This window comes from Equus przewalskii, chromosome 1 (genome assembly GCF_037783145.1).
Source record: "Equus przewalskii isolate Varuska chromosome 1, EquPr2, whole genome shotgun sequence".
In the NCBI taxonomy this organism is placed as follows: Eukaryota; Metazoa; Chordata; class Mammalia; order Perissodactyla; family Equidae; genus Equus; species Equus przewalskii.
The window spans coordinates 151,204,427-151,226,943 of NC_091831.1; positions in this window are offsets into that span (position 1 = coordinate 151,204,427).

The following is a 22,517-nucleotide window of genomic DNA, read 5'->3' on the forward strand; positions in this document are numbered from 1 at the left end:
GACAGACAAATTCCAAATAATGAGACCATCACTAAAATGTTCAATCTTTGAAAGCAGTAGATTCCAATAGGATATAGGACCTCAGGTGCCATTGATTGAAACTGATGTTTATCACACCATCTAGCTTTACTCAGTTTATTTATGCGTGCTGCACTGATTGTAGAACAAAATTATAATGAAATATATTTGCATTTATAATCTCAGGCTACCACAGGTAGCCCAGAATTTCTGGAGCATATCCAATTCAATATAATTGTATTCTTTTTAACAAATTAAACGTCACTTAATTTGTATAACTTTGTAAAACTTTCATATAATACATTTGCAATTCAGAAAAAAAATCTCTGATAGGACAAGAGTTCCTGGTTTTGTTGTAGAATAGTGCTATTACCATGCTGAAGACGGATTTTAAATCTAACTCTCTTTTTGCTTAAGATACGGTCCCAGAAAGGAAGGTCCAGAAGACAACCCCTTGAGACCCACTACCACTCCCAGAGAGGCCGCGTAGGGCTGGGAGGGATGGAATAGTCCATGTCAACGGCCACTTACGAACGGTCCACAGCATGCTATTACACACTGCACTTAATTCTACGCAAATCAGAATGACATAAAGTTTTCCAGGCTAGTCCTTCAGGCTTCAAAGGAACGATTTTTTGTGTCACACTCTCCAGAAAATGAAATAACTTAGAGCTGCCCTGGCTTCCTCGAACTTGGCATTGGCTATACCCCCTGAATAAAGGTGCCCTGAGGACTCCACCAAGATGCGACTCTTCATCAGGCTCCCCTGGAAAGCACTAGAAGTCAACCAAGAAAAGCTTTCAGGTTAGGGAAATTTTCTTGAATGATTTAATGGATGATGTTTTTTCTTCTGCATTTTGTTTTCACTTTCTGGAACTCCTGAAGAGGTTCAATGTATTATCTTTTCAGTCATATTGTTTTGTTTTCTTGTTTTGTTTTTTTTAAAGATTTTTTTTTTTCGTTTTTCTCCCCAAAGCCCCCCGGTACATAGTTGTATATTCTTCATTGTGGGTCCTTCTAGTTGTGGCATGTGGGACGCTGCCTCAGCGTGGTTTGATGAGCAGCGCCATGTCCGCGCCCAGGATTCGAACCAGCGAAACACTGGGCTGCCTGCAGCGGAGCGCGCGAACTTAACCACTCGGCCACGGGGCCAGCCCCTTCAGTCATATTGTTTTTCTCTTTGCATTCTGGGTCTATTTTCTTGGAGATTTCCTCATCTGATCTTCTAATTGTTCTTTTATTTCTGTCCTCACTTTTTTACTGATTATTAACTCTTTTTGTCTCTAACGCTCCTTTTTATAGCAACCTGTTGCTATTTACTTCAAGGATGCAGTATTTTGCCTTTGTGAAAATAAAAACGATCATCTTTTGAAGTTTTCTTACTCTGGCCTACTTCTCTATCCCCAGGTTGCATTTTTTACTTTGTTTATCTGAGTCTCCAGCTTTCAGACTGAAGGTTTTCCTCAAATGTCTAGGAATACATGATTTCCCACTCATAGCTAAACATGCGGCTCCACAAACTGATTTGAAGATCTGAGCTCCAGAACAGGGCATGCAAAAGTGAAACAGGAGGCGCCAGCCCGATGGCGTAGTGGTTAAGTTTGTGTGCTCTGCTTCGGCAGCCCAGGTTCGCAGATTTGAATCTCAGGTGCATACCTAGCATCACTCGTCAAGCCACACTGTGGCAGCCTCCCACATAAAATAGAGGAAGATTGGCATAGATTTTAGCGCAAGACCAATCTTCCTCACACAAAAAGAAGTGAAACAGGAGTTTCACTGTACGATGATCTGGCTGAGTTTTGTAATCAGGTAACCCCGAGGTCAATATCTTTACTCCTTCTTAGGCTATTGAGAGTCCTAGAGAAGAATGCTACAAGTACAATACTGGCTGCCAGGATTCTGGAAACCATGTGGAATCAAGGATTAGAAATGGAGATGTCTCATTCAGGTGGAAATATTCACTTAAGTCTTTTCAGTCAGCACCTCCAGGCTCAGCTTGAAACAGATCCCATGCTATCTCGCTTTTAGCCCTGCCTTCACCTCCTCTTTTAAAGATATATATGGTCACAAATTCTCGAGCCTTTTCAAGCTTCTGTGGTGTCAATCAGTTTTCCTGACTGCTGGCTGAGGGTCAGCTTCCTAAGCTCTGCTAAGTCAGTCAGTCACCACTAGTATATCTGCTTTCCAAGTTCAAAATTGTGAGGCTGCCGTCCCTTGCCAGTTCTTTTGCCTTGTGACCTCAAGCCTGTGGATCTCAATGGAGCAGTACTGCTCCCAGGGGTATACTGGAAATTTGTAGAACTGATTTTTTTGACTGTTTGTTTTTGGTTATCACAATGATTGGAGGATACAACTGGCATTTGATAGGTAGGAGACAACTTGATTTTAGTCATCCTATAAACATTTTGCTAATGAAATTATATCACAGTCCACTCCCAGACTAAGAATCTTTGCATAGATACATTTCTTCCCCTTTTCTTTCTTTCTTTTTTTTTTTTTTTTTTTGCAGAGGAAGATTAGCCCTGAGCTAACATCTGTGCCAGTCTTCCTCGACTTTATATGTGGGTACCACCACAGCATGGCTGATGAGTGGTGTAGCATCTGAACCCACAAACCCTGGCCGCTGAAGTGGAGTGTTCTGAACTCGACCACTACACCATGGGGCCAACCCCCACATCAGATACATTTCTGAGCTATTGACTCTGAATTTTACAGAAATGCCTTAAGTGAAAATTGCTTGTTTTTATATTTGTAAAGGGAATTTTGCTTTCTTACTTTACTTCACTCTTATCACAAAGAAAATTTTTCCTTTTCTAATGTCTATTTATCCACTCAGAAAAATTAGTTATGTTGATTTTATTAACAGTACTTTGCAAAATTAAGCAAGCTGAGTTTGCTGAAGTGCTAGCTGTCATTTTTGTTTTGTTCACATTTTTTGCATCCTCCATGAGAATGCACAATTAGACCTTCAGTCTAATTTATGATAAATACAATTAATTCAAATATTTAAAAATAATTAATGACAGCCTCAAAAAGAATAAGATGAATGAAACCTACAAAACAGTTAAACAAACTTCAATTCATTGTCTTACTTGCTTGACCAAACTCTAAGACATGGGTCTCCACTAACATACTCAAGAACTGAGGAAGGGAAGAAGAGAGGAGAAAAGTTACAGTTTTTTAAAAAGAAATTTAAAAACACCATGAGAGTTCAGTGGCTGTTTCTTGAAGGAGTTCAGTGTACTGTTAAAAGAGTAGTTCCCTCACTGTGCCTTCCTCACAAAGTTTAAAAGCCACAAAATGGAAAAATGAGGCTTTCTGATACCAGAAAGAATTCTCTTTCAATACCTGGAAGTTAATATTTCCATCACACGTATATTTATGTTAATGCACATCTTATTTCCCTGTGATTTGCATTGTCTTGCGTTATTCTATGTCGGTGATAGAATTCCAGAAAAGGATTAAAATAATGTCACATTTAGTGCTTCATCTTCAAAACTTCACACGAGAATTAGAGACACTGTCAAAACTGATCAATCCATTATTTTTCCTCAAAAGTAGGATAAATGTACATCGGTCATATTACACTCATGATCTGCCTGATAATCTTGTTAAATAATTTATACAATATCCTGTTGGCCTATTGTAGTTAAAAATAAGAATAATACTTCTTTTATAAGTTGGCAGAAGAAACTGCTAATATTTTAGAGAAAATTGTTTTTCCAAGTGCACAGCCATCAGTGGACTAAGAAAATTTAAACTTTTCAGAGTAATCCCAGTCACTAAAGAGTTAACATGTGGCAAACCTACCATGGCCACTTCCTGAGAGTAAATCGGTTATGATAATAATTTTATTTCTTGAACTGTTTGCATAGGGTCGCCTTCACTGGAGTCATTAGTAAATATCTTTATTTGTTTTCAAGGTTAGCTTCACGTACATATAAGTAACATTGCCACTTCATTCCCCATGACACAATTCATAGTATATTTTGAAACGGGATTTCAATGCTCAGACTTTTGCAAGCAAAAAATACTAGTGTGCCCAAAAGTCCATTGTTTCTGTGCCTATAAATTACCCTTCTGTTAGTTTCCCAGATGTTTCCAGCTTGCCGCAGCTAGTCGAATACGGTCTAGCAAAAGTCTCATTCTCCCCACCCCAAATCGTCCATACAATGGATGCTATCAAATGTTGCGGACTTTTTTTCCAAAAAGGGGCTTCAAAGTAGCTAGGGAACAGAACCAGGGGGCTGCAGATACCAAATGCTTTATCTCTGAAGAAAAAAGAAAAATATATCAGATATGTCCCAAACACAAAATATTTTATTAATACTCTAAAGACATGTGTACCTATGAGAGTATATTAAAAACGAAGTTTTTGAAAGAGTGTCATTCCCACTCTAACAATAATGAAAAGTTGGATAAACCAAAAAATAATTCGTTTTTTTATATCCATCAGGGTGCTGATGTCACAAAGCAACCAAGTAGCCTGAAATCTAAGGAAAGGCAGGCCCCTCCAAAGAGAAAGGAGGTGAGCACAGGCTCAATTGTAGCAGAATATGCAGGGAAGAGATGCTGAGTACCATGTAAGTGAATAGGATTTCAGCTACAATTTTTAACAAATTTCCAAAGGCTCAATGTAAGCTAGCAAGAGCGTATAAAATCCCTGAGAATTGCAGACCCAAAGGAAATCTATTTGCAATTTCTTTTCCACTGACATCCACTGGGCACAGAAGAGAAAGAGTTCAGGTAAGGCAGGAGACCAGAGAAATCCTCCTTCAGTAGTGAAGACCTGCAGAAGAGAGCAACCACTGCTGTGGAAAAATCCCAAAGCCTCACTAGATCCTTCTCCCCTATGGAATAAAACTTCTAACCCAGGGGGCAAAACCCAGGAAACCTGTGGCTCCCAGGGCGCAGATTAAGCCCCTTTGAGTCTGGAGAAAGGGTAAGAGAAAAAGTTCCTATATCCCTAGAGAAGGGATAGAAAACCATCCCAGGCCCAGAACATTAGTGGTCTCCTACCTCTGGGGGAGGAGCTGGAATCTTTCACACAAAAGACCCACCAAGGCAAAATCCCACTGCCTCATGGAGGAGAAGCAGGACCAGTGAGAAAGCCCCCCCACTGAGACCCAAAGACAGAGAGCATGTCTAAAACTAAGGCTGGGCTAGGACACAGAGAATCATCCTTGCCCCCACCCCTAGGCTAGGAAGCACTGAGTAACAAGCATTAGCAGGTTTCCCTTACAAGAGAGCCAAGAGCATGGAGATGAAATCCCCTTTTAAGCACAGGCACAAAGAAGGACAAAAGCAGAAAAGAGAAGGAACATTACAAAACCCACCATCAGCTCAGCCCATACCGTACACCTAAGGTAATGCTAGAGGGATTTGCAACTGGTTTTCACAGAAGATAAACATAGCAACAACAACCAAACACAAACATAACTCAACTCCTGAGTACATGGATACAAACTCCAACATTAATAACCTGGCAGAAGAGGCTTGCCCATTTCTAGGCATAAATTCTATTTACCTTGGTCTTTACTGTTCTACGTATAATGTGAGCATTCAGAAGAAAAAAAATCTTTTCTCAAGAGACTAAGGAATCAACATAACCAGACCCAGAGATGAACCAGATGTTGAAACTATCAAGTGATTAAAAATAACTGCTTTTACCATGTTAATGGCTCTAGTTTAAAAGACAGATAAAATGTACTAAGAGATGAAGAATTTCAGTCAATAGAAGGAAAATTCTAATGGAAATTCTAAAATAACAAACATGGTAACAGGATGAAGAATGGCTTTGACAGGCTCGTAAACAGACTCAACACAACTAAGGAAAGAATCAGTGAACGTGAAGATAGGACCACAAAAACTTCATAAACCAAAGCACAAAGACTAAAAGGAATCAAATCAAAACAGAACAGAAATGAGCGTCCAAGAGCTGCCAAACAGTCTATAATTTGTATGATTGTAATCCTAGAGAAGAAGGAGAAAATTAGGTGGAAGATATATTGGAACACACAATGGCCAAGAATTTTCCAAAAATGATGAACTACATCCAACCAAAAATCTGAGGAACTCGGAAAACACTGATAATAATAATAACAATTTTAAAATCTAGTTACATTATATTCAAACTGCTGAAAATGAGAGAAAACAATAAAGTCTTGAAGAGAAAAAAGATGTGTATAATGGGATGAAGATGAGAATTACAGCAGACTTCTTGTTTGAAAGTATGCACGCCAGAAAAAATATATAACACCAGTAAAGCAGTGAATGGATAAAAGTCAAGCAAGAAGGCTACACCCACTCAAAATAATGATTAAAACTAAGGAAAAAATAAAGATTTTTCTCAAACAAAAGCTGATAGAATTAATTTCCAAAAGACCTGCATTACAAGAAATATGAGAGGAAATTCTTCAAGCAAAAGGAATATGGTATCAGACAAACTTGAGTCTACACAAAGAAAAAGAGTATCTCTAGAAATGGTTAAAGTAAGATTAAAAGTCTTTTTTTCAGAGATCCTAAAATTAACTTACTGTCTAAAGTAAATAGTAACAATATATGGTATCATATGTCATATGTAAAATTGATATATTTGAAAAAATAGCACAGAAGGTGGGAGAGAGGAATGGGCGTATGCAGTTGTAAGTTTCTTATACTACACGGGAGGTAATATAATATTATTTAAAAGTAGACTGTCCTTAATTAAACATACATATTGTAAACCCACTAAAAATTTTAAAAAGTATAAATAAAATTAATTGATTTTTTAAGCAAAAATAATAACACTATATTGTGGAGTTTATAACCTGTCCTGCATCTAAAATACGTCATCATAGCATAAAGTCCAGGGAGGGAAGAAAAGGAAGTATACTATTATAAAGTTCATCTACTCTATATAGTTTAGTATCACTTGAAGGTAGACTGTGATAAGTTAAAGATGTGTGTTATAAACTAAAGCAACCACTAAAATAACAGAATGAAGCGTTCTCTAGGTTTAAAAAACAGATCAGTGATTGCCTGGGGATGCCAGTGGGTAAGCAGTGGGAGCATGGAGTACAGCAAAGAAGCGTGAAGTCATGGAGTGATGGGTGTGTTCACTAGTTTGATTGTGGTGATAGTTTCATGTGTATACATATTTCAAAACTTACCAATTGTACCCTTAAATATGTGCAGTTATTTACGTCAATTATACCTCAATAAAGCTGTTTAAAAAAATTCTAGCAAGCAAACAGCCAATTTTTAAAACATGAGCAAAAGATTTGAATAGACACCTCCGCAATGAAATAAATGGTCAAATAAAAGATGCTCAACATCATTAGCTATTAGGGAAATGCAAGTTAAAAGTACATTGAGATGCCGCTTCAACCCTCAAGGTGTCTGACAACATCAAGTGCTAATGAAGATGGGGAACAACTGGGACTCTGATACATTGTTGCTGGGAATGCAAAATAATATAGCCACTTTGGAAAACAGTTTGACAATTTCTTAGAAGGTTAAACACACTCATCAGAAGGCCCCGCAATCCTGTTCCGAAGGTATTTACTGAAGAGCAATGAAAGCTTGTGTTCATAGAAAAACCTATACAAGAATGTTTCTGCAAATAATCTAAATGTCCCTCACCTGGTAAATGGATAAACAAACTGAAACAGCCATACGATGGAATACTACTTAAAAATGGAAAGGAACAAATTGTTACACACAAAAACACAAATGAATCTCAAAAATATTTTACTGAACAAAAAAAGTGAAACAATGGAACCCTTACTATATGATTTCATTTATATAAAATTCTAGAATAGGCTAAGCCAATTTATAGAGTCAGAGAGTGGGTTGGTGGTTGCCTAGGGCTGGGGGTAGGAAGAGAATGGCTGGGAAGCAGCCCAAGAGACCCTTTTGGAATGGTAGAATTGTTCTCTACCTTGTTCGTGATAGCGATTACGTAAGTGTAGAAATTTGTCAAAATGCATCAGCCTGTATATATGAAATGCATTTTACTTTACGCAAAGTATACCTTAATAATCTGTATTTCAAATTAAAAAAGAAAATTTAAGGCTATCGTGGTAGTCAGGGAGGGGGTAAACGTCCGCCCAGTTCCTTTTGTCTACACCAAACCCTGGATTGATTTTATTAACTGGAATTTTATAGATCGATTCCTACACAAATTCAGATATTCAGAAAGAAGAAAAAATCTTACCTCCTCACAATACAATCTCCCTTTGAAATCTGATAGAAGTTCAGACAAATGCTATAAAAGTTTTAAATTGCATTTACTGAGTCTTCACACTAAAGAAAAAGCTGTTTCCTGGACTGTACATTGTACTTAATAGAACTATCCATTTATTTTAATCCTCTTAACCTTCCCAGGGTGAAATGCTTGATAATTTCATAAGAAATACCCCCATAAGGCTTCATCTGTTACGTTAAGAACTGGTATAATGCTAACTTTCTAAAGCAGAATTCAGATTAATATGGACAGTGACAACTATGTCACACAGCACATAAAATATACATAGAAAACAGATTGGAAAAACACACACCAAATATTAACTACGTTGTGGAACTATGGCTGATTGCTTTCTCTTCTACTTACTGGTATTTTACAGTTTCTATAGTGATAATGTATTGCTTTGTGATAAAAATGAGTAACAATTATTTCTAATTGTTTAAGCCCAAATGAAAAGATAAATACATTTCTCATTGCCCTGCATATCTCTTTATCTGAAAGTTTTATGCATCTGACACTGACAATGTTTTCAGATGACCAGAACATATATGCTTTAGCTAACTTTAAAATGTTGTTTTCATAAAGCAGACTAATGGGATCTGAATATCTTTTTTGTTTCCTAATTTTGAAAGAGGAGTTTTTCTGCCTAGAGTTTCTATTTGCCAGCACAAAGCACTTGTGACTTGAGCAGCTGTATAAACACATATTGAAAATTCACATATTGGCAATAGAAAATTAAGCAGAGGCAGAGAGCATATCCTACATGTATCTGGCCTTAGATCCTCTTCCCCAAGGACAGTGACCTCTGAATAGCGTTGACAGGGCAGGTCATTCATCTATCCTAAGATGACCCTACAACCAGCATTTCCCTTGACTTCATAAAAGAGTTGGGTGGCCAGCTCCACCCTCTTAACCTTCTAAGATGCTGCCAAGTTACTCTTCACCACAACTAGACCTAGGAGAATTTTTCCCTGTTTTTAATTCAAAGGTCTACACATTTCTTATACTATCTACAAACCGCAAAGTATTCTGCCTTGTAAGGTGAGGGTCTGGTATTCCAGTGCTCAATTTGCAAGTGACTTACGTACATCCTGTGATATTCTTTACGGTTTCAGGTCCCCAGTGTGAACTCAGACTCTTATACTGGGCAGTTACAAACCAGTGGGGTGGGGGATGGGGAACAGAGGCAAACAACCAAAAGAGAAGAGCACAGCCTCAGCGCTTTCCTTTATGAAGCCAACGCACAACCTGGATTTTTATGAATATAAAGGAAGACCTTGCAAGCTCAGGTGGAAGTTGGTATGATTGCTTCAAAGCAATTCCAGACCATCAAGACAACCCCGTGTCATCGACACTTTAATATTGATATGGGATTCCAAAGCAAACCCCGGAGCATGGTGCTGCGCATTGTGTCTTCATTACTTCTTGGCCCTCTCTGACTTATTTTGCCTTAATAAAGTCCTTGTCTCCCTTCCTCTCTGTTTTTCACATTGATCTTCTTGGTTCCTTGCTATTGCTTCTGTAACTGACAGGATAAGAATTGGAGATAATTTATGTAAAAATTCAATAAATGGTTATAATTATTGCTGTTGTTTTCATTAGTACCAGAATCTACCTGTATTCTTGTCTCACCAGTCTCATAAAACTTGCTATTTTCCATCACATCAAATTTGGTATCTTTTTTTTATGCATTTTACACCCTTGCTACGTGAAATGCATCTACAGACCAGCAGCCTTGGTGTCACCTGGGAGCTTGTCAGAAATGCAGTATCTCAGGCCCAAACCAGGCCTGCTGAACCACAATCTAACTTTTAACAAGATGATACATAGGCACGCTGTTCTAGAAAAGCACTGTGCTAGAGCACCCATAGTTGGCGCCATTTTGCTTGTTCCAGTTTTCCTCTAATCCCCAAGTGTGCCCTCTAACGCCAGCAAGCTAATTTTGGTAGTCCCTCCCATTTTGTACTTTGTGTTCTCACAAAACAGCTGTAGGGACCGTATCACACAACTTCTATACAGGATTTCTGTCACATTCGGTGCTTAAAAAAATATTGTTGGATTGCTATCAACTAAGTTTCTCAGACATCAAACAATAATCAAAATGTGAGATCTGGACAAATGCCAGTATGTTTAGAAAACATTACAATTTTTCTAATAGCAGAAATTCGTACCTTGTAAGTCATTCTTATAAGTGAAAATTTAAAAATTTAAGGAGCATAGGATCATTCAGTTCAGTTGTTGTATTCTTCAGGTCTGTGACTTCTTTTTGGTATTTTCCTATATTTTCTCTCTCTTGGCTGAAGTTCTCACTAAGTTCATCCATTCTTCTCGAGTTTAGTGAGCATATTTATGACCACTCCTTTGAACTCTTTATCAGGTAAATTACGCATCTCCTTCTCATTAAGGATTTTTTTCTGAGGCTTTAGCTTGTTCTTTTATTTGGAACATATTCCTTTGTCTCTTCATTTTCCTTAACTTTTTCTGTTGGTTTCTATGCATTAGATAAAGTAGCTACCTCTCCGAGACTTGAAGGAGTGGCCTCATGTAGGAGATGAAACTTATCGTTCAACCCTGCCCTAGGTTTTTGTTATCTCTCAAACCATAGTGATTGTGCAAGCAGCCTATTTTATTTTATTTATTATTTTATTGATGGCTCCCAGCAGTTGAGGGTGTGCCAAGACTTATCAGTTTCCAAAAGGGGAGGATCTTAATCTGCACCTAGATTCAGTCTGATTGGGGGCCAGACCCTGAGGCAGCAGCTTTTAAAGTATGTAAATATGCACAGTCCTATTAGTCAGCAAGTGTAAGCCCCACTGGCCACCAGAACCTGACAATCTAGAAGTGTCCTCCAGGCCGCAGTCCCAAAAATCAAGTCTCCAGATAAGTGCATCAACTCTTGTCTGGGAGATACCGCCGAGCTGCAGTGAGGCAGAGGGAGAGCAAAAGATGATGTGCACCAGCCTGTGGTCCCTGAGAGCGTGTCTGTAGGCATGTAGGTATGTGCCAAACCCGAAGCCTGCCTCTCAGGCCGAAGCTCCGGGACAATCAAATAGGCCTCTTTCACAGAAAGACTGGAGGTGTGTTTCAGCCTGCTGTCTGTGCAGTGCCCTTAGCGTGGTAGTAGGCCAAGAACTGTCTCTCCGTTGGTTACGGTCCTGTGGGACCCAGAAACATAAGGACACCTGGCCACCAGAGCCCACTGATCAAGGGGCATCCTCTGGGCAACAGCCACAAAGACCAGGCGCCAGAAGCATGTAAGAGCTTCTCTCTAAGAGATACTGGTGCTCTAGAGCATGGCAGAGGGAGAACCCAAAGACGGTGGAGCCAGTCTCCATCTAGGAGAACACCCCAGCAGGGCTCCAAATATGTGCCAAATCCCGTGCCTGCCCCTCAAGCCAAGCAAATCAGCTTCTCCCACACCAAGTCCAGACGGCCCTCAATTGGCTGCTTCCACCCAGAAGCAGGTGAAGCCAAATGTGTGAGCCCTTTAATAGCCATTTTTCAGATGCTTATAGCCTTGAGTGTCTCACAATTGTGAGATTGTGAGCCCGGTTGGTTTTCAAAGCTAGGTGTTTGAAGGGCTTCTCTCTCAGGTGGAAGTCTTAAGAGTAGGGAGTGCCCAATGTAGGGATTCAAGCCCTTCACTCCTCAGGGAGAAGCTCTGAGTTTTGAGTTTCCTTCTGCTTCAATGTGGGCCTTCTTTTGTTCACCTCATGCCAGTTTTTGGGTTTTTTCAGATGACGTTGGTCCATATGTAGTTGTAGATTCCATATGTTCCTGGAAGGAGGTGAGTTCAGGATCCTCACTTTGCCATCCTGATCAAAACATTGAGCATAGGGATATAAAGACACAGTGGAACTATAGTATTTAGATTATTCATGTTGAATAAAGACATTATCGAGCCAGCCTTGAAGGCCTCGTGGTTAAAGTTTGGTGCTGACCACTTCAGCAGCCCAGGTTCATTTCCCAGTCGTGGAACCACACCTCTAGTCTGTCAATTGCCATGCTGTGGTGGTGGTTCACACAGAAGAGCCAGAAGGACATACAACTAGAATATACAACCACGCACTAGGACTTTGGGGAGGAAAAAAAAAAAGAGATTTCAAAATTCTTAAAGAAAAGAAATTAATTTTATATTAATTCAATAAATATTTATTGAGCATTACCACAAACAAGGCAAATTTCTAGGCATGTGGCTTATGGTAGTGTGTAAACATCATGAAATACCTGCCCTTGTGGATCTTACATTTAAAAGTAGAGCTTATAGGGGGGCTGGCCCCGTGGCCGAGTGGTTAAGTTCTCGCGCTCTGCTGCAGGCGGCCCAGTGTTTCGTCGGTTCGAATCCTGGGCGCGGACATGGCACTGCTCGTCAGACCACGCTGAGGCAGCATCCCACATGCCACAACTAGAGGAACCCACAACGAAGAATACACAACTATGTACCGGGGGGCTTTGGGGAGAAAAAGGAAAAAATAAAATCTTTAAAAAAAATAAAAAAAAAAAAAAAAAAAAAAAAAAAAAGTAGAGCTTATATTCTAATTCTACATTTAACAGAAAAAAAGTTCTATAATAATTGTTCACAGTCAATTGTTAGTATCACCAGGGACCTACTACTATTGAATATTTTTCTTAGACTGTAAGATTTGAAAGTTAAATAGAATTATATATTGTCTTACTTTTATGCCCAATGTAATGTTTACATGAAGGAAAAAATCATCTTCAATTTTTAGTTGGTACAGGATCAAATAAAATTCCTTAAGCAGAAGACATGTAAGCTGACTTTATCCCTCAAGATATATTTGTTTTTGAATTCCTTTGAGCAATATGTGTGTGTGTGTGTGTGTGAGCGTGAGCATGCACACTCACCTCCCAAACACTCTCAATTTATAGCTCTCCCTATTCCTTTTTTGTAGACATTTTATCAAAAGCATAGCATAAAGTGTGCAAATATTGTGTACAAAGAATTTTTACAAGGTAAACACATCCATGTAACCATCATCTAGATCAAGATGCAAAATATTACAAGCACCTCAGAACACTTTTTTGTGCTCCCTCTCAGTGCTTACTGCACCCAAAGATAACCGCTAATCTGACTTCCATTTTGCAAAATTAATTTTCTTATTGTTGCAATTTATAGAATATAAAATACAGGACATACTCTTTTGCACCTGGCTCCTCTTGCTCAAAATTACACCTGTGAGATCCATCTATGTTAATGTGCTTGACAATGGTTTCTTCTATTTCATTGCTGTATAGTATTTCCCTAAATAAATACACCGCAATTTATATATTCAGTCTGCTGATGATGGGTATTTGGACTGTTTCCAATTTGGGGCTATTACAAATAATGCTACTACTAATATTCTTATAAATGCCTTTTGTTACACATTGATATTCATTTCTATTCGGTACATTCCCAGGAGGAGAATTGTTTGATCATAGGGTTATACGTATATTCACGTAGATGCTACCAAGTTGTTTTTGAAAGTAATTATACCAGTTTATTCTCCAATCAGCATCCTATGTTAGTTGTCGTTGTTCTGCATCCTTGTCAACACTTGCACTGCCAGGGTTTTTTTCTTTCATTTTAGCCATTCTTGTGGGCACATAGTGATGTTTCTTTTTAGTTTTAATTTGCATTGAAGTTGCATTTTGAGCAACTTTTTATATGCTTAGTGGCCATTTTTGAGATCCTTCTTGCACATTTTTAATTAGGTTGTTTTATTTTTCTCATTGATTTGCATGCCTTTTTTTTCTGGATCTGTATCTTTTGTCTATATATTAGTCAGCTTTCATGACGTTATGTCACTTAACAAACAACCTCAGAATCTCAGTGGCTTAAAACAACAAATATGTATTTCATGATCTCTTTACATGTGAGTTGCAGGTCTGTTGCAGTTCTTCTGGACTCTGCTAGACTAAGCTGAGCTCAGATTTGCTCGGCTTGGCTTGGCTTGATGTGTCTTCTCATTCTAGAAATCAAGCTGTAGATTGGACCCACTATCTGAGATATTCTATTCTCATAGTTTAAGGTCAGAGCAAGAGATGGGGTTAGCAGAAATTAGCAATGCCTCTAAAAGCATGGAAAACCCATGTCCATTTACATACCATTGGCCAAAACTAGTCACAAGATGAAGGCCAAAGTCACTGGGGCAGGGAAGTACACTCTCCCTCGAAGGGAAGATTAAAGGCGGGGGGTGGGGGGGGGTTGGGAACGCAGGGATAAAAAAAGCAGTGAACAAATAATACAGTGTACCACAGTCAGACAGATATTACAAAAAGCTTCTCCCACTCTTCCTTAACAGTGTCTTACAAAGAACAGAAATTCTTAATAATAATGAAGTACAATTTGACAAATGTTTAATTAATGATTTGTGCTTTTTGTATTAAATTCAAGAAATCTTCACCTCTCACAAGGACATGACAGTATTCTTCTACGTCAAGGACTGGCGCTTTTTTTGTAACGGACAAAATAGTAAATATTTGAGCTTTGCAAGCCATACACTGTCTGTCACAACCATTCAACTCTGTCACTGTAGCACAAAAGCAGTTAGAAACAATGTATAAATGAATGGAAGTGGCTGTATTCCAATAAAACTTTATTTACAAACATAGGTGGCAGGCTGGATTTGTCCTCTAGACCATATTTTAATGACTTCTGTTCTATGTATTATCCTTAGAAGCTTTATTGTTTAATTGTCACAATTACATCCACAATCAATCTGTCTGGAAGTGATTTTTTGTCTTTGGTATGAAATAAGGGAATTGTCATTTTTTAGATGTGTACATCCAATTGATCTAGTATCGTTAATTGAAAAGACTCTTTTCTCTACTGCATTACAGTAGTACCTTAGTAAAAAAATCAAGTGATCATATGCGTCAATAAGTCCAACAATTTTGATCTTCCTTTTCAAATTTTATGTGCTGTCCTTGGCCCTTTGCATTTTTATATGAATTTTAGCATCAGCCTTTTCATTTGCAAACACACACATGCCCCCACCTACTAGAATTTTTATTGAGGATTGCATTTTTTTTAAAATAAACACACACACACACATTGGAGAGGATTGACATCTCTTTGGTATTGTTTCCCAACCCATAAACATGATATATCTTTCTATTTATTTAGTTTTCTTTATTTCTCTTAGTAATAACTTGTATTTTTTCCTGTGGAAGGCATGCACATTTTCTAGAAATAAAGAGGAAGGTTTTATAACTGTAAAATTGTCAATTCAACTAGAGGATACAATAGCCCTAAATTTACACGGTACTAAGAATATAGCTTCAAAATCTATAAAGCAAAATGTGATAGAACCAAAAGGAAAAATAGAAGATCCATAATTACAGCTGGAGATTTGAACAGATTTCTTCTGGTTTCCTGGATTTCTCGCTGACAGTCGGCTACTACTCTTTGGAAGGTTAAGAGTCTTTGGGGGGAAAGGCCCACTTTTAAAATTATATTTTCATCTCTATTTGTCAGCACTTTTACTATCATATATCTAAGTATAACTTTCTTTGTACTACTCTGTTTGGGGTTTGTAGAAATTTTTGAATCTACAGTCCAATAGATCCAGCACTTCTGGAACATTTGAGTCAATATATCTTCAAATATCTTGCTTGAATTTTATCTCGTCTCATTTTGACACGCCAATTACATACATATTAGAATTTTCTTCTTCACTATGTTTCATACGTCTTTTTTTTTGTATATTTCATTCTTGTTGCATTTCATACTTCAACTTGGATGTTTTCTACTATTTGCATTTTGCTTTCTCCTCCCTCTAATTTGCTGTTAAACCCATCAATTGAGTTTCTAATTTCAACTATTATATTTTTCAATTCTAGAATTTCCTCATGATTCTTTTTTTTAATTCCAGGTCTCTGTTAAGTTTTCCCTCTTTTCATTTATTTTCTTGAACATATTAATCATAGTTACTTTAACGCCAATCTAGTAATTCTAATTTCTTGATATTCTATTGCTCTGGTTCAATTGTATGTTTTGATTTTTGATTTTTGGTCATTTGGCCCTATTTTCTAGGATGCCTGCTAATATTGATTGAATGTCAAATATTATGTAGGAAAAGTTGTAAAGAATCTGGGTGATATTATCTTCTCCAAAGAAAATGGAATTTTCTTCTGGTAGATAAAATAAGAGAAGATTACTTTGACCCACCCAAAGCTGTATATTTGTTTGCTCTCACTAGGGCATGCACCTTCAGGAGGCCTCAGTTGAAGGCCTGGAGGTTTCATAGCCCCTCCTCCATAGTTGGCCTGAAACTCCAGATTGTGTCTCTCCATAATTTTGAGACTGTCAAATCTTTGCTTGGTTCTTTAGCTCTTAGCACTTGCTTTCTACTTCGTTTCCTGGTCTCTTGGCATTTGGCTTCACTTAAGTACTGTTTCAGAGTTACACATGTCCCCAGGCGGAAATTCCATGTAGTGCCTTGGGCTTACTTCTTTGCAGTTCTCTTTTCTCCAGGATCTTGGCCCCTTAAAACTCTAAACCCCAACTTTTGTCTGCGCAGTCCACTGAGACTGCTGCAAGCTCCACATTAGTGTTGAGTTCAGTTCAGCCTCCATGCGCCATGCTTGGAATCAGCAGACTCTCTAACCCTTAACATAACTCTAAGACTGACCCTAAGGAATAGAATAGGAGCGATGAGGTCTGGCTCAACTGAAAGTGTTTCCCTTTTTTCTGGATGCTTTGGTTGCTCTAATGCCTTCAAATGGTTGTTTTCTGTTTGAGTGTGTGTGTGTGTGTGTGTTTGTTTGACTACGTTTTGTTTAAAAATTTAACTTTTATATTTGTTCTGTAGGAGGGCTAGTCTATCACAGACAAAAGTAACATGCCTGCCGTTCCCTTTTATTTCATACCTGGTCAAATGTATGCATTTATGCATTATCCCTGTACCCTATTGGGGTGGAGGTTGTTGATCCCTGGTCTTTTTGAGCCACCCAATGAAGGAGCAGCCAAGTTGAAACTATGTATCTCTCCATAAGAAAGTGCCAAGCACTTTGGACCCTTCAATGTTCCTCAATATAACTTTCACACCCTCAAAAAGACATATCCTAAAATCTGTCAAAGTACCTTTTCTAGCATTGTTTGTTTTATTTTGTTTCTATTAATTCAAATGCCCTGACTATTGTAATGTGATTTTGAGTCCAATTAGAAGACTTAAAAGAAATTAGTATAGCATAAAACTCAGGGAGAAAAAACCAAAACTAAGGGCATTGATTATTTCTTACACGTAGAACTAAAAACTAAAATAGCTAGGTTTTGTGTCGCGCATTAGTCTTACCCCTTATATGTCCATTCTAGATTTATCTTTATCCCCTGACCAGTCTGACCCAATTCCTCGCCACTCTGCTCTTTTTCCCGTGCCGCAGTGGCAGGCTTTCTCCGTCCCTTGTCGACTTAATGTGTGTGAGGGTTGTAAAAAGAAGCTAAGTAGTTCTGGCACAGTAAAGAAATGTGGAGGCAGCGCTGAACAGCCAGGGCACAGAGAGCTCTACCATATTATACTGTTTGTCACTCTGATGTGAACAATGGCTGTGAGGTTATTAAATAGATTGTCCCAGGTTTTTCCTCTCATTAGTATTTTAGCATTCTCTCCCTGTGCCATTGTCCCAGGTTTCTTTCCATTGCAACCTCTTAATTATAATGCAGGCTTGGGGAGAAGGATGCACCCACTGGAAACCATGCAGTGGTTCAATTGTTCAAAGCCACTTGGGTATTCGTTTGTTTATTTGTTCCTAGGTTTACAATTCAGCTGTGTTAACTCATGGAAACTGCTCTGGGACAGATTTAAATCAAAACAGACAGTTTCCATTTTTGCTCTGAAAGTCAAATGGGAAGATTTGTCTTAAATGGGTAGTTAGTGGCTTGCCCCAACATGCTTGGAATGTGTGTTTGCTGTTTAGATATAGGATAATGTATTTTATTAACAAGTCCAAATGCCTCTGACAAAATAGGCAAAAAACACCTAGTGTGTTGAACAGACTATCGTGGACATCCAAAGAACGATGCCTTCCTGCTGACAAATATAAATTTCTTGCTGGATGAATAGTTTCCGTGAATATTTATGATGAATTAAACTTCTTATATGGGATGTTCAGTCAAAAACGATTCTTTGTTCTTTAAGCAGGTCACTCTATTTGTTGGTATCAATATTTCAACATGTAAAGATAATTCTAATTTAAAATCGTATTTGGGTTTTCATTTGAACTCTAGAAACTGAGTGTCTTTCTAAGTGAGGCTCGAATTCCTAGCATTCTATTCCTTAAAGATTTATTGAGGAGCCATAATATGCCAGACACTGTCTAGGCACTGAGGAAAAAGAATTAAATAATAACATAAGTTCCTTGAGGCTTATCATTGTGAATTCCTCTTTAAAAAATACTTAACATTCCTTTAGTTTTTCTTTCATTTTTGGGTTAAAGAGTATCAGAATTGAAGTTTAAATATCACTCTTTCCCAAAAAGGTTGGACTAAACAGTCATATCAGTGCAAGGTTTAACTTCATCCTTTAATCGGTGATCTTTTTCGTCCAGATTGACCAGTATATAAAAATACTTATACATGTGCATCACCTTTTTTTGAAGAAGAAGATTAGCCCTGAGCTAACATCAGGCACCAATCCTCCTGTTTTTTCTGAGGAAGATTGGCCCTGAGCTAACATCTGTGCCCATCCTCCTCTATTTTATGCGGGACACCTGCCACAGCATGGCTTGATAAGCGGTGCATAGGTCCACACCTGGGATCAGAACCTGCAAACCCCTGGCTGCTGAAGCAGAGCGCATGAACTTAACAGCTGCACTACCAGGCAGGCGCACACGTACATCAATTTTTGAAGTTCTTTCACCTATATAGTTTAATTTATTCTTTACCCCTGTGAGGTAGGCAGAATAGATATTATTATCTGCATTGTATAGTTGAAAAAAAAACTGAAGCTCAGAGAAGCAAGCAATTTGTCCTAAATCACACAGCTGGAATGGATCCCAAGTGCGGTTCTCCTCCCATTCTCTCAGGATGCTCCTCAAAATACTCTACAACCACTTATTCAAGCTTTCCAGATACTTTAAGGAGAACACTTGAACGCTTTAAGAGTCAAAAAGTACACCAACAAGAAAATTTAAAGCATTAGGCTATTTCTGAGCAAAGGGATTATTTCTGATTATGTTCTCAAATGAGAGAAATGATACCCTATGATTTTGCAGTGCACCAGATGTTTTACATGAATCTGTTTGGAAATTCTTATGAATTAGAGGTTAAATCTTACCTTGAAAAAGAATACAGAAAGAAAAAAAAAAAACCTTTAACAAGAGTATGTTTTATAAACAGATCTTTCTTATTGAGTTTAAAACAATTTAAAACTCTTCGAAAGTATTTTAGAGAAGTTGAAGAAAACTCATGGCACAGTTTCCAACCTTAACAGCGTAGAAATCTACACAGGCTTTGTCTGCCTAGGACACCAAGGCACCTGGTCACAGTCGCACGTGGACTTCTCTCCCTGCTTTTCTCTGTGCAAGGCCAGTTTCTCCAGGAAGCTCCTCTGATAAAGTCAGAAATGATGCCGCCTGAAAGATTTGCACTAATCAGGTCTCAAGTTCAATCCCCATAAACTTCTCCTCCTGGATCCCAGGGCCTTAGATCTAAGCAAATATTACTTCGTTACCACAGTTTTTTGGGTATCAGACTGTTCCATAAAGTGGTTGAAGTCTGCAGGCCAGAGATACATAGGTGCTTGACGCAACTTGATTAACTATCACAGTTTCAATGTAGGTACCAAGCAATATTTGACACAAGAATGTGTGTCTGGTTATTAGCAGCATATTTTTAAAAGTTTGGGTGATTGTTTCTCGCCCTGCTCCCGAAACACCGACTAACCTTTGATATACTCCAGTGGACTGTGGTGATCAGGATGCTGGCCTCTGCCCACGTGGCCACTCCATAGAAAGAGGCTCCAAGGAAACAGGACTCATACTCAACCTGTGAGGCTGCCGTTAATCTGTCTTGACGCTCTGAAGGAAGTGCTCTCCTTCCTCTGGGCTGACAAGAAAGGATCCATCTTTCTGAGGGCCTGTGGGATGATAACCCTCCTTCTCTTCTCCAAAGTCTGCCTGTAGAGATGGAAAAAGGTCATCCTCCTCTGATCAGGGCCCCCTCTTTTCTCTTTTACTGGGCTTTGAAGGTACATTGCACAGTCTATCCATACCGTGTGTCTCTGTCCGCCCATCTGGATAAAGAGAGAAAGGCAGAGAGAGGCGAAGAAAGAAAGAGTAGACTATAACTCTGGAACTAAAAAATTAGACTTTAATCAAACTAACAGAAGGTAAGCAAGACAAAGACATTTCCTTTCCTCAAGGAGTAGATTAAAAACTCTAAGGAAACTAGTTTTTTTTGGTTTTTTTTTAAAGATTTTATTTTTTTCCTTTTTCTCCCCAAAGCCCCTCTGTACATAGTTGTATATTCTTCGTTGTGGGTTCTTCTAGTTGTGGCATGTGGGATGCCGCCTCAGCGTGGCCCGATGAGCAGTGCCATGTCCACGCCCAGGATCCAAACCAACAAAACACTGGGCCGCCTGCAGCGGAGCGCGTGAACTTAACCACTCGGCCACGGGGACAGCCCCTCTAAGGAAACTAGTTTTATTGGGGAATTCGGGACTCTGACCAACAGGTGAAAAATTGAAGTTTGGGATGGTAATGAGGCTTTCCAGTATCATGGAAATCATACCACATGAGGCTGGTAATCTGTGTACCTCTGAATAAAGCTTCTCTTCCATCATGTAGCACCATAAAAAATAATCTAGCGTGCAAATCAATATCAATCTAAGAGGTATGACCCATGTTCATTAGTGAGAATCTATCATGGATGCCATTATTCTGTTTTCGCTCAGCAATGCTCCCTCACCTTCATGTTTGTTCCTTTTAAAACTAGTTTATAAATATAGATTCCTTTCAGGAGAGGGAGATTCTCCTTCTCTAGTTCATGGGCCCCATTTGGAGCTGCTCTTTTTATAAGCAGAGTTTTAGCTGCTAGACAATTTTTCCCACTTTCTGGGGCCAGTCTCAGCTCCTCACAATTAAGCAGTAGCACCTGATGGCCAATTCCTAGCTACTTCATCAAAATGCCAGGAGTATGGCTGCCTCTTGATAAATACTAGGTTTATGTTATTCCTTCCATCCTCCCCCTTTCTCTCTGCACTAATTGTGATTTTCTCTGCATTTTACAGATGTTTGAGTAACATTCTTTACTGTACTTTTTCCTACTAGGTATTTAAATCAAATGTTTATGTTTTTAAACTGACACTTTTTGCCTATAAATAAGGGACTCTATTAAATGATTAGAAGAAAATCACATCAATAATGTTAACACTAGCTAGTTCTGCGCAAAAAACTAAAACCTCTTAAATTTCTTAAATGTGAACTTCCTAGGATTCCATTCTCCTTTCGTCCTCCATTCTTAGGCTCATGTCAGAATGAGAGAATTGCAGGCAGAAAGCTCAAGACAGCTGAATTTTACTTTATACACCACAGACTTTAAATTAGCAAGATGATCATAGATTCTCTTCAAATTAAAAAAAAATAATAAAACAGAACAAAAATATGTGTTGACATTTACTTGGTGAGGAAAGAAAGTTCTAGAACCTAAATATTCCAACGGTGATAACCAGAGCCATCTTCATGGACATGTGACCTGTGCAGTCACATAGGACCCCACTCTCAGAAAGCCCCCAGATTTGGTTTAATGCTCTACTATCACCGTCCTCAAATTCTTAATATTTTTTTAACAAGGAGCCCTGCATTTTCATTTTGCAATGAGTCTCACAAATTATGTAGCCAGACACAGTGATAATTCCCTCCTGCCTTACAAATAGGGTGACAATATGTCCCTGTTTGCTCTGGATAATGATGGCTTATGTCTCTTGTCTGTGGTAGATATTTCAAGGCATCCTCCCGTCACTCCCTTTTATTCTAGCTTGGATAATAAAATATATGGTCACCTACACAAAAAACTAATTACTGAACAAAAACTGAAAGCCAGTTGTGATTACAAGTTTGTGGGGATATATAGGTGCCAAAAAAAGTTAGCCAAGTGTCAGTTTTATCTAGATCCTTACTAATTTAATTCCTTAACAGAAATGGTTGCGGAGTATTTATGCCATATGAGACAATGTATGCTGCACCAGGACCATTTCTGTAGAATTGGAAAGTTCTATATTCACTTCATTCCAAGATTTTATTATTCAAATGTTGGAATTATCAGATCAAT